The 11,290-nt window shown below is 42.0% G+C and overlaps 1 protein-coding gene and 1 long non-coding RNA gene across 2 annotated transcripts in view; one reads left to right on the forward strand and one right to left on the reverse strand.

The window, feature by feature from the left end:
* The window catches only part of LOC119409172, a 12,135-nt gene extending 9,886 nt beyond the window's left edge, over positions 1 to 2,249 (reverse strand). Inside the window, exons 1-2 of the long non-coding RNA XR_005186766.1 lie at positions 2,174 to 2,249; positions 1,839 to 1,912 (exon numbers count right to left, since the gene is read on the reverse strand). This is a non-coding gene — a long non-coding RNA (uncharacterized LOC119409172). The remainder of the gene's footprint in view (positions 1 to 1,838; positions 1,913 to 2,173) is intronic.
* Positions 1 to 11,290, forward strand: part of aup1 (AUP1 lipid droplet regulating VLDL assembly factor) — a gene marked incomplete in the record, with an annotated part of 49,295 nt that overhangs the window by 33,163 nt on the left and 4,842 nt on the right.

Below are 11,290 nucleotides of genomic sequence, written 5' to 3' on the forward strand. Positions count from 1 at the left end.
TTTTGTATTAAAAACACTTGTCTTTCATTGGTGGGATGAAATATGCTAATTTTTTGGGACAGTCATTTTGGGTTTTCATGAGCTGTATGCCATAATCATCAGTATTAAAACAATTAAAGACCTGAAATATTTCAGTTGGTGTGCAATGAATCTGAAATATATGAAAGTTTCATTTTTATCATTACATTATGGAAAATAATGACCTTTATCACAATATGCTCATTTTTTGAGAAGGACCTGTATATAAGTGTTCCTCAAGGTACACTGTGGGGTTGTTCTGTGAGTATGGACTGGGGGTCTGTTGCTACAGGCAAATCAGTACCTATTCAAACCGTAATGCCGGCAATAGGCCAGACCCCTCAAGGTGGGAGTTGGACTCCGTCAGTGCTGCCCATTGTCACCAATTAACTTTTATGGACAAAATTTCTCAGTTCTGTCATGGGGTGCAGAGTCTGTCTCTGCTATTGGCAGATAATATGATCCTGTTGGCGTCATTGTACCATGATCTTCAGCGCTCACTGAAGCGTTCACAGCAGAGTGACATGGCTGAGATGAGGATCAGTTCCTCCAAATTTGAGGCCATGGTCTTGACCTGGAAAGGGTAGAGTGCCCTCTCCGGGTCAGGGAGGAGGTCCTGCCCCAAGTGGAGGAGTTCAAGTATCTTGGGGTCTTGCTCACGAATGAGGGAAAAATGGAGCGTGAGATCGATAGGCGGATAGGTGCAGCATCTGCAGTGAAGCGGGCGCTGTACAGGTCTGTCGTGGTGAAGAGAGAGCTGAGTCAAAAGGCGAAGCTCTCATTTTACCAGTCGATATATGTTCCTACCCTCATCAATGGTCATGAGCTTTGGGTTGTGACCCAAAGAATGAGATCTCGGATACAAGCGGCCAAAATGAGTTTTCTCCGCAGGGTGTCTGGGCTCAGATAGGGTGAGAAGCTCGATCATCCGGGAAGGACTCAGAGTAGAGCCGCTGCTTCTCCACATCAAGAGGAGCCAGTTGAGGTGGCTCGGGCATCTGGTTAGGATGCCTCCTGGACGCCTCCCTGGTGAGGTGTTCTGGACACGTCCCACAGGGAGGAGGCCCAGAGGAAGACCCAGGACACGCTGGGGGACTATGTTTCTCTGGTCTGGGAACACCTCGGGATTCCCCCGGAGGAGCTGGACCAAGTGGCTGGGCAGAGGGAAGTCTGGACCTCCCTACTTAGGCTGCTACCCCCGCGACCCGACCTCGGATAAGTGGAAGAAAATGGATGGATGGATGGATGTTCACTAAATTAAACGTGTCCAGAGCCACAAAACCTGCTACAATTGTCATTTTCAACTGGTGGCCCGTGGGCCACTTTAAGTTTGTTAGAGGGGGCTTTTCAGGCCAGTAAGCGTGAAATTATAAAAATAAAAACATCCAATGATTATTGACATTTATTGATATTTTTACATTTTGAGACAAAAGACTAGATTGCACCATCCATTCATTATCTTTACTCCAAGATGTTATTTTAAATGTAAAACACTTTTATCACTTTAATTATTTTCAGTAATCTTTGATTATGATGTCAAAAGTACAACGGAGAACATCAAATGAGACCAATCAAACTCTTGTTGAGGAACCTGCAACCAAGAACAGATGTTGGTTTCTAACTTGAGTTCATGTAGATTCTGAAACTGGCCCTTAGTTTGAAAAAGGTTTTAATTTTGGACCCTTTTGTGAGTTTGACACCCCTGCTTTAAAAGGTTTTTTGTCTGATAAACACAACTGCTGCTTCAAAAATGTATTAGGTTTTAAAAGAAATACCAGTACGTTAAAAAACGATGAGTAAAAGAAACAATTCTTCACTACCTTACACGATACACTGTACATGGAGTAAAAAATGTCCATAAAAGCTCTGTTAGCCAGCTGGACCCCAGTGTGCTCTGTGGAAGGATGAAACACAATCAAGAATTAAAGGTTGGAGAAACTCAGCTGTCTGCAAGACACTTTGAATGTTTGTGAAATGTTCGCCAGCTGTTGTAAAGCGTCTCATTTCAATTTTATATTGTTATTACAGAAATATGTAATTTTACAGCGACATACACAAAATACACCACCGTAGATCATTTAATCACAATATAGCAAACATCAATGTAATTTAATCTGTTCATGTGGACTTTAAATAAAAGTTTGAATGAAGTTACCAAAGAAAGCAGTGGTCTGGTCACTCGTAAGGCCACGGGTTGGATAGATTCAGTCAATGAGAAAGGCCAAGAACTGCGAGGGAAAAACACAGATTTAGTTTCAGAGCTGTGGAAACTGAAACAATTATATTGTGACAGTTTGTCTGCTGCGCATCAACACAACATGTGACGTGAAACCATCAAAATGTGATTTAAGTGAACACTTTAGTCTGAGTTAGAGCTGCAATCTTTTGAACGAGCCCCCAGCCAGAACCGGCCTGGCCCCAAATTCAGGGTGTGTCAAATGATGTAGTTGATGGGCAGGCCGGGTCGGGCTTTTGATGTGGTTTTAGAACTGATGACATTTTTTTTCCTTGGGTGCGCACCTGCCAAGGAGGATCTGGCATGAGGCCGTTGCCCTGGATTACCTGTGGATTATTCTTCACCCCGAGTTTGGATCGCGGTGGATTCTTTTTTCTTACCCAGGAGTGCAGCAGAGGCACGCTAAAGCCCATGGACACTGAGATCCGATGAGATTGTTTCTTTGTATTTTGGCGTGCAGACACCTAGATTGAGTGGGCGTTTCCCTCATCCTCCTTCAAAACGAACTCTCCTTCAAAGACAATAGTTGGACTGAAAGTTACATCAACCTGTTGTTTTTTTATTTATGGGGTTTATTGGATTTCATGTATTGATTTGTAAATGTTGTGGGATGAAATGTTTGTGGGGCATAACTGATGGCTTGATTAAATTGTGTTAACTGCCTTACATGCTACCCTTGGTGGCCAAACTATTATTAGTTTATTTGTGAGAGCTTTTTGCCTGTGCAGATAAATTACTTTATGTTTACTGTACTTGGTTATTCCTACACCTCAACCAATAATATCTGACTGACTCTCTGACTCTGATACACCGGTAAGTGTTTTAAGCTGTCAGCTCCTACATGACTTAATTTGTGTTTTATGTAATTAATCCCTCTTTTACCTGAGTTTTGGGGGCGGGTTGTTACAGATGGACAACCGGATCATCAGCCACGCGTGTCCGCTGACCATTAATAACTATAATATTATAATAACTATAATAATCTGCTGACTCTTCTTAATAAACAAGAAATCTTATATCTTCCTTTCACTGGAATACATTTTTAAATCATGTCAAACTGATTTGCTTACAAAAAGCAGTAAAAGCTTAATTTAAAAAAGTTTTTTTTGTTTTTTTTCCAGGTTCAGGCCTGTAATCACAGTTAATTGGTCGGTTTTGGGTCGGGCTCAAAAAAAAGATATGGGTTCAGGCCGGGCCGGGTCAGATTTCTTTGGGCCCAGATGCAACTCTAGTCTGAGTCCCGTGGTAGGAAAAATAATAAAATGAGACAGAAAAAACGAGGCGAGATGATTTTTTTCTAGTCAATTTCAAATCTAAACTCTCAGTCAGAGATCCCACAACTCATTTTGAACACATCAAATCATGTCTGGTGTAAAGATAAAGGATTGATTCTGTCACAAAGCTCATCTACAGTTGACAGAGATGAAAAAGGCACGCTGACCCGGCATCAGACAGAATTATCCTTCACTACACAATAAAAAAAATCACCAGCTTCTATTTTGTTTTAATGCCCGTCGTCATTTTGATAACAGTTCAAGTCTGATACCTTTTATTGGGATAGTTCAGATTTATTTAAAAGAGGGTATATAGTAGTCCCTCATTTATCGTAGTCCCTCATTTATCGCAGGGGATCCGTACCCTGAAGCCCAGCGATAAGTGAAAAACCGCAAAGTAGGAATAGTAGCACAAGTAGTAGTTTATTTTAGTATTTATATATGTGCTGCCCCTACCATTATACAAGTGGGGTGCCTGGCCCCGTCAACAGAACCGAGCACCCCATCTATCGAACTGCGTGCACCACCCCCACCCACCTGTCAATGTTTCTAAACACTCAAAAAGAGAACAGAATGTCATGATTTCAGCTCCCTGCCTCCGGCTGCACTCTCGGCCACGCCCACTTCTCCGCTCTATGGAGATCAGCTGATCAGCTGCAGGAGGAAGCTTCTCCCACAGCAGTGGAATGCACGCAGGTGTTGCTAAATGAATTAAAATAATGTGTAGTATGACAATATACGAGATATATATGCATACAATATTCACGAGTTCCTCATCTTTCTGACTGTGTAAATGTCGTGCATTGAATTTAACAGAAATGTAACGAGAGACGTTATTTATCTTTGACCCATCAAAATGAATGCGGCCATTTATTTTCAGAATCAAAATTTAACATCAAACATTTACATTAATTTGGCAAAATATGAAAATAATAACAGACAAGTTTCACAGAAAATGAACTTCAATCACGCGGCGGTGATTGAGGACTTTGCTTCAGATATTTCTAAAATATCTGTACTGATTTTATGAGATAGAGGAGAGTTTTAAGATGAAATGGAGATTTATCTTACAGAGAGATATGTGAGGGAATTAATCTGTTTGTCCAGAACGTGCACGCTTCATCAGATCTCAGCTTGCCTCCGGTACACTTTAGTCGAAGAAGAAACTGTTACCTGGTTGACGTAGATCAGCTCGGTATAGAATCCTTCCGACTATTTCAGCGTCTCCGTTGAGAGCAGCTGAAATCCTTCGAGAGTCGTGCGTGGTTTGTTCAAACAGAAGTTATAATCCCAAAACGTCTCTGGATCATCCTGAACGCGTTTGCACCCAAGAACTCTTAACTCCTTTCACTCTAACAGAACTCTCAGGATCTGCATCACTCCCTCCAAACTCTTTCCTTCTAGGAACTGACTAGACTCTTCAAAATCTTTCAACCCCAGCAACTCTGACAGAGCCGGGAAGTTGCCACATTTTAAATGAGTTTACTTCCGGGTTTACTTCAGAGCTTTCTGATTCGTGGATGGACCAGAAAGAGGTGTGGTTTTTGACGTAAGGTGTTATCAAAAGTCGAGGTCAGAGAATGAGTTTGTTTTCAACATACAGAAAAGATTATTGCAGGATACCAGACTTCGTGGAGTCTCACTCTGTTGTATCTTCTCAAATAGTAAAACATGACATCCCTTCTTCAGTAAACATTTAGTTGACCGAAGCTTCAACTTTCACATACTTACGAAGCTTGCTCATTGAAGACAGAAAATCAAGAAATGCATATTAACCTGATTTCTTCTTTGAATGAGGAATAAAAATCATTACTTACTGTTTATGTAAAATAAAAATGAGTAGTTCTTTTCAACCTGTAACATTGAGTGAACCAACACAATTTGATTATCAAACATTTGTAAACAGTGATGATCATAGAGAATTGTCTTTTCTGCTTGATTAATTCAAGAAAGAAAGTCATCAGATGGCTCAGACTGTATTCAGATCAATGAAATAACAGTCCCTGTCCATCTGATAGATTTGGGGTCATCAGGGTCAGATCAGGGTCAGATCAGGTTCACTACAAATGTATTTTAAATAAAAAATTCATGCCGGTCGTGCGGCTCATCCATCAATCAGCCATGTGTCATGTCCAACCTTAATTTGAAAGGCCACAATAGAGCGAGTCCGCAAAAAACTAACCGCAAAGTAGCGATGGACTACTGTATATACACCTTCAAATTATTAATCATGGTTTTACCTGCAGTAGACAACAGATATTTTAGTTTGGAGAATCAAGAAGAAATTCTTATGAGGGAGTCCAGCGAATGGCTAATAAGAGGAACCTAGGAAACTTTTTTTGTTATCTACCTGGATGATTGAGCTTACATTTTTTTCTGAACCACTTTGGCCTTAGTGTCCTCAGGCTGTTTCTGTGAGTAGCAAGTCGGCCATCTGACCTAAAGCATTAGATTTTGGTACATGATGATTAATTGTTTTGGACGGGTGTGTTCTGCATGTGTTAAAAGCATATGTTAGAGATTCCAACAGGACGTTGTCTTGAAACACAGCAGTGAAGGCTACTTATGGGACAGGTCTGGTTGGCAGGACGTAGACTGAGGAAGTCCTCTGAATGGGAGACAAAACGTTTCTCACTTAAAGAAACTGGTCTGGATGACATGATTTAACCTTTTTTTTAAGAACCTAGGAACATTTATTTTTCATAAACAGCTGCATTCTTTTAGGACTAGTAATGAATCGTGACTTGTTTCATTAAATTCTGAATCTGCAAATCCATCCATCATCTTTTACCCGCTTCTTCTATTTTAGGTCACGGGGGTCGCCAGTGCCCATGTCCAGCAATCACTGTGCGAGGGGCGGGGTACACCCTGGACAGGTCTCCAGTCCATCACAGGGACACAGAGACAAACAACCATTCACTCTCTCACTCACACCTAGGGACAATTTAGAGTTACCAATCAGCCTAACATGCATGTTTTTGGTCTGTGGGAGGAAACCGGAGTACCCGGAGAAAACCCACGCATGCACTGAGAGAACATGCAAACTCCACCCAGAAACACCCCCGGACAGGGATTTGAATCGGCAACTTTCTCGCTGAGAGGCAGCAGCTATACCAGTTGTTCCACCGTGCTGCCCATTCTGAAAATTAGAATCAAATAAAGGTGTATTTAAAAATGCCTTTAAATACACAAGTGATCCATCTACAGGTCCTTCTAAAAAAATTAGCATATTGTGATAAAGGTCATTATTTTCCATAATGTAATGATAAAAATGAAACTTTCATATATTTCAGATTCATTGCACACCAACTGAAATATTTCAGGTCTTTAATTGTTTTAATACTGATGATTATGGCATACAGCTCATGAAAACCCAAAATGACTGTCCCAAAAAATTAGCATATCCTGAAAAGGTTCTCTAAACAAGCTATTAACCTAACCATCTGAATCAACGACGTAACTCTAAACACCTGCAAAAGATTCCTGAGGCTTTTAAAAACTCCCAGCCTTGTTCATTACTCAAAACCGCAATCATGGGTAAGACTGCCGACCTGACTGCTGTCCAGAAGGCCATCATTGACACCCTCAAGCAAGAGGGTAAGACAAAGAAAGAAATTGCTGAACAAATAGGCTGTTCCCAGAGTGCTGTATCAAGGCACCTCAGTGGGAAGTCTGTGGGAAGGGAAAAGTGTGGCAGAAAACGCTGCACAACGAGAAGAGGTGACCGGACCCTGAGGAGGAATGTGGAGAAGGGCCGATTCCAGACCTTGGACCTGTGGAAGCAGTGGACTGAGTCTGGAGTAGAAACATCCAGAGCCACCGTGCACAGGCGTGTGCAGGAAATGGGCTACAGGTGCCGCATTCCCCAGGTCAAGCCACTTTTGAACCAGAAACAGCAGCAGAAGCGCCTGACCTGGGCTACAGAGAAGCAGCACTGGACTGTTGCTCAGTGGTCCAAAGTACTTTTTTTGGAAGAAAGCAAATTTTGCATGTCATTCGGAAATCAAGGTGCCAGAGTCTGGAGGACGACTGGGGAGAAGGAAATGCCAAAGTGCCAGAAGTCCAGTGTGAAGCACCCACAGTCACTGGGGTGTCATGTCATCTGCTGGTGTTGGTCCACTGTGTTTTATCAAGCGCAGGGTCAATGCAGCTAGCTATCAGGAGATTTTGGAGCACTTCATGCTTCCATCTGCTGAAAAGCTTTATGGAGATGAAGATTTCATTTTTCAGCACGACCTGGCACCTGCTCACAGTGCCAAAACCACTGGTAAATGGTTTACTGACCATGGTATTACTGTGCCCAATTGGCCTGCCAACTCTCCTGACCTGAACCCCATAGAGAACCTGTGGGATATTGTGAAGAGAAAGTTGAGAGACGCAAGACCCAACACTCTGGATGAGCTTAAGGCCGCTATCGAAGCATCCTGGGCCTCCATAACACCTCAGCAGTGCCACAGGCTGATTGCCTCCATGCCACGCCGCATTGAAGCAGTCATTCATGCAAAAGGATTCCCGACCAAGTATTGAGTGCATAACTGAACATGATTATTTGAAGGTTGGCGTTTTTTGTATTAAAAACACTTGTCTTTCATTGGTGGGATGAAATATGCTAATTTTTTGGGACAGTCATTTTGGGTTTTCATGAGCTGTATGCCATAATCATCAGTATTAAAATAATTAAAGACCTGAAATATTTCAGTTGGTGTGCAATGAATCTGAAATATATGAAAGTTTCATTTTTATCATTACATTATGGAAAATAATGACCTTTATCACAATATGCTCATTTTTTGAGAAGGACCTGTATAGTGCAGACGGAAAGTACTCGGAGCACTTCCCTTTTTCTGCATTTAGTTATTTTACCACCTTATTCCAAATTGAATTAAGTTAATCTCTTTCCTTAAAAATCTACAATACCCCATTTAGGGATGCACAGATCCACTTTTTTTTTTTTACTACCGATCTGATCCCGATACATAAATCAGTATATCGGCCGATACCAACACTATTCCGATATCACCATCATTATAGATTTTATATGAGGCTGTAATAATCTCCTCTCTACAGGCAAGTACAGTTTGTACAAATATATGCATGCATGTCCAAAAAGACAACTTGAGGTAAGTTTTATTAGGGTGCATTCACACCAGCCCTGTTTAGTCCACTTTAATCGAACTCTAGCTCGTTTTCCTAGAAAGTCTGGTTCGTTTAGGGAGGTGTGAACGCACCATTAACTCTGTCACGGAACAAAAAGGAGAACTCTGGCCCGGGCTAAAACCTAGGTCTCGGTCCGGTAGAAGAGAACTCCAGCACGGTTCGAGTACAGTGTGAATGTAAACAGACCGGACCCGCTCCACAAGCAAGAAGTGGAGTACAGCGCAGGACAAACAAACACACATTTCTCTTATATGGAGCCGTCAGCTGATTTGTGTGGAAAACAATATTCTCCATGGTCTTCTGTCTCATCTTCTGCTCATGCTGAGTCCATTGTTGAAAAATGACAAAATATAACTCCTAAAACTGCTAAAACTTGATGCCACTTCGTTTTTATTTTTATTTCCAGAAGAAGAAGACGTGTCTTCAGAGGTTTTTGTGTCATTTCTTTCAGTAGTTCTTGGTGCAGCGCCCCCACAGGCGAGCGGGGGAACAGGTTGGTTCAACAGGTTGACTCGACTGCACAGTGCAGTGTGAATGCAAACGCACCAGCTCAAATGTAACAAAAGGTCATGAATATTGGTCCAGAACCGAACCGAGTCTACCGGACTATCTGGTGTGAAAACGACCTAAATGTTTGATAAGTTTCAAAGTTAGAATTAAATCCTGCTAAAACAAAACATGTTTTTTAGTCCTAGCTTTAAAGACAGTGTCAGAGTCAGAGTTTTATTGTCATACACACCACATGTTAATAATCTCATGTGGAACGAGATTATGTACATAGGGTCCCAGTTACATCCAACAATAAAATGTATAAGAAAAACAGCAATAAGATCTAAGAATATGAACTAAGAAAAACGTCAACCAAATATACACTAAGCATAAAAACAATACGCCGAAGTGGATATTAAAGTGATTAAATGGCTTTAAACATCTGCTAAGTTCATGGCATAAACCAACTGACATGTTCCTGTTTTTAGTATTGACATCACTTCATAATGTAGCAGTTTTTGTTTGTTTTTTAAATATAATTTTCTTTTCATCCTGATGCATGCTCAATAATCCAGGTAAAAAAATCTAAAAAAGTTAAATCTGGTCCTCTGGACATTCAAAAAAAACAAAAAAAACAAAGCAAAACAACAACAAAATGTAGAAACGTTTCGTCTCTCATCCGAGAGACTTCCTCAGTCTGAGGTGCTGTATTCAGCTCAGTCTCTTAAATAGCACCTTCTCAGAGTGGATCAACCAGTTTTGCTGCTGACAACCAGAACCAGCTGATCACATGCTCAAGAAGGACCATCAGCCTAACAATGGATCATTAGCACCTGATGGCTGTTTACTGTTCACAGAGGGCTGAGTGATACTAGCAATCACAGCATTGTAAGAGGGGGACAGTTGAACCCGGAGGCCTCCACCCCTGTTTAATGATGGACGATTTCTTTTCACAAAGATGGCCTCCTTTACTCCTCTCTCAAACCATCGTTCCTCTCTGTCCAGGATGTGAACATCTTCATCCCTGAAAGAGTGACCGCTGGCCTGGAGATGAGTGTAGACCGCAGAGTCCTGGCCTGATGATGTTGATCTTCTGTGCTGGGCCATCCTTTTGGCCAGTGGCTGTTTTGTTTCCCCGATGTAAGACTGATCACCCTCCTGACACTGAACAACATACACAACATTACTGTGTTTGTGCCGGGGGACTGGATCTTTGGGAAGAACCAGTCTTTAATGTATTTTGGGGTTTAAAAGCCACTGGGACGTTATGTTTAGAAAATAAACGTCTCAGTTTCTCTGATACTCCCTCAACATATGGAATGACCACTGGTCTGGGTCTGGGTTCCTCCTTTTCACCTGTTGGCTGACTGGAGTCCGGTTTGGGTTTCTTCTCTGCTTTCAGGAAGGCCCAGTTAGGATATCCACATTGCTCTAGAGCCTGTTTTGTGTAGGATTTCTCCTTCTGCCTGGCTCCTGAGCTAGTGGGGACGCTGTCTGCTCTGTGGTACAGAGTCCTGATGACTCCTAACTTGTGCTCCAAAGGGTGATGGGAGTCAAACTGCAAATACTGGTCTGTGTGGGTGGGTTTGCAGTACACCTCGGTTTGCAAATGTCCTCTATCAGAGACTGAGACCTCACAGTCCAAGAAAGCCAACCTGCCATTTTTTACATCTTCTCGTGTGAACTTGATGTATTTATCCACAGAGTTGATGTGGTCAGTAAAATGTTGGACTTCCTGAGATTTGATTTTAACCCAGGTGTCGTCAACATACCTGAACCAATGACTTGGTGGTGTCCCTGAAAAGGACGTCAAGGCTCTCTTTTCTACCTCCTCCATGTACAGGTTGGCAACAATAGGAGAAACTGGAGACCCCATAGCACACCCATGTTTCTGCCTATAATATTGCTCCCCATATGTGAAGTAGGTTGACTGCAGGCACAGTTTCAAGAGTTGACACAGTTGTTCTGTGGAAAGCGTGGTCCTGCTGCTCAGAGTGGTGTCTGATTTTAATCTTAAACTGACCACCTCTACTGCATCATCAACAGGAATGCACGTAAAGAGTGATGTGACATCAAAAGAGACCATTGTTTCATCAGTCTCCATGATGACATCCCT

This window comes from Nematolebias whitei, chromosome 4 (genome assembly GCF_014905685.2).
Source record: "Nematolebias whitei isolate Nwh7 chromosome 4, NemWhi1, whole genome shotgun sequence".
NCBI classification, from domain to species: Eukaryota; Metazoa; Chordata; class Actinopteri; order Cyprinodontiformes; family Rivulidae; genus Nematolebias; species Nematolebias whitei.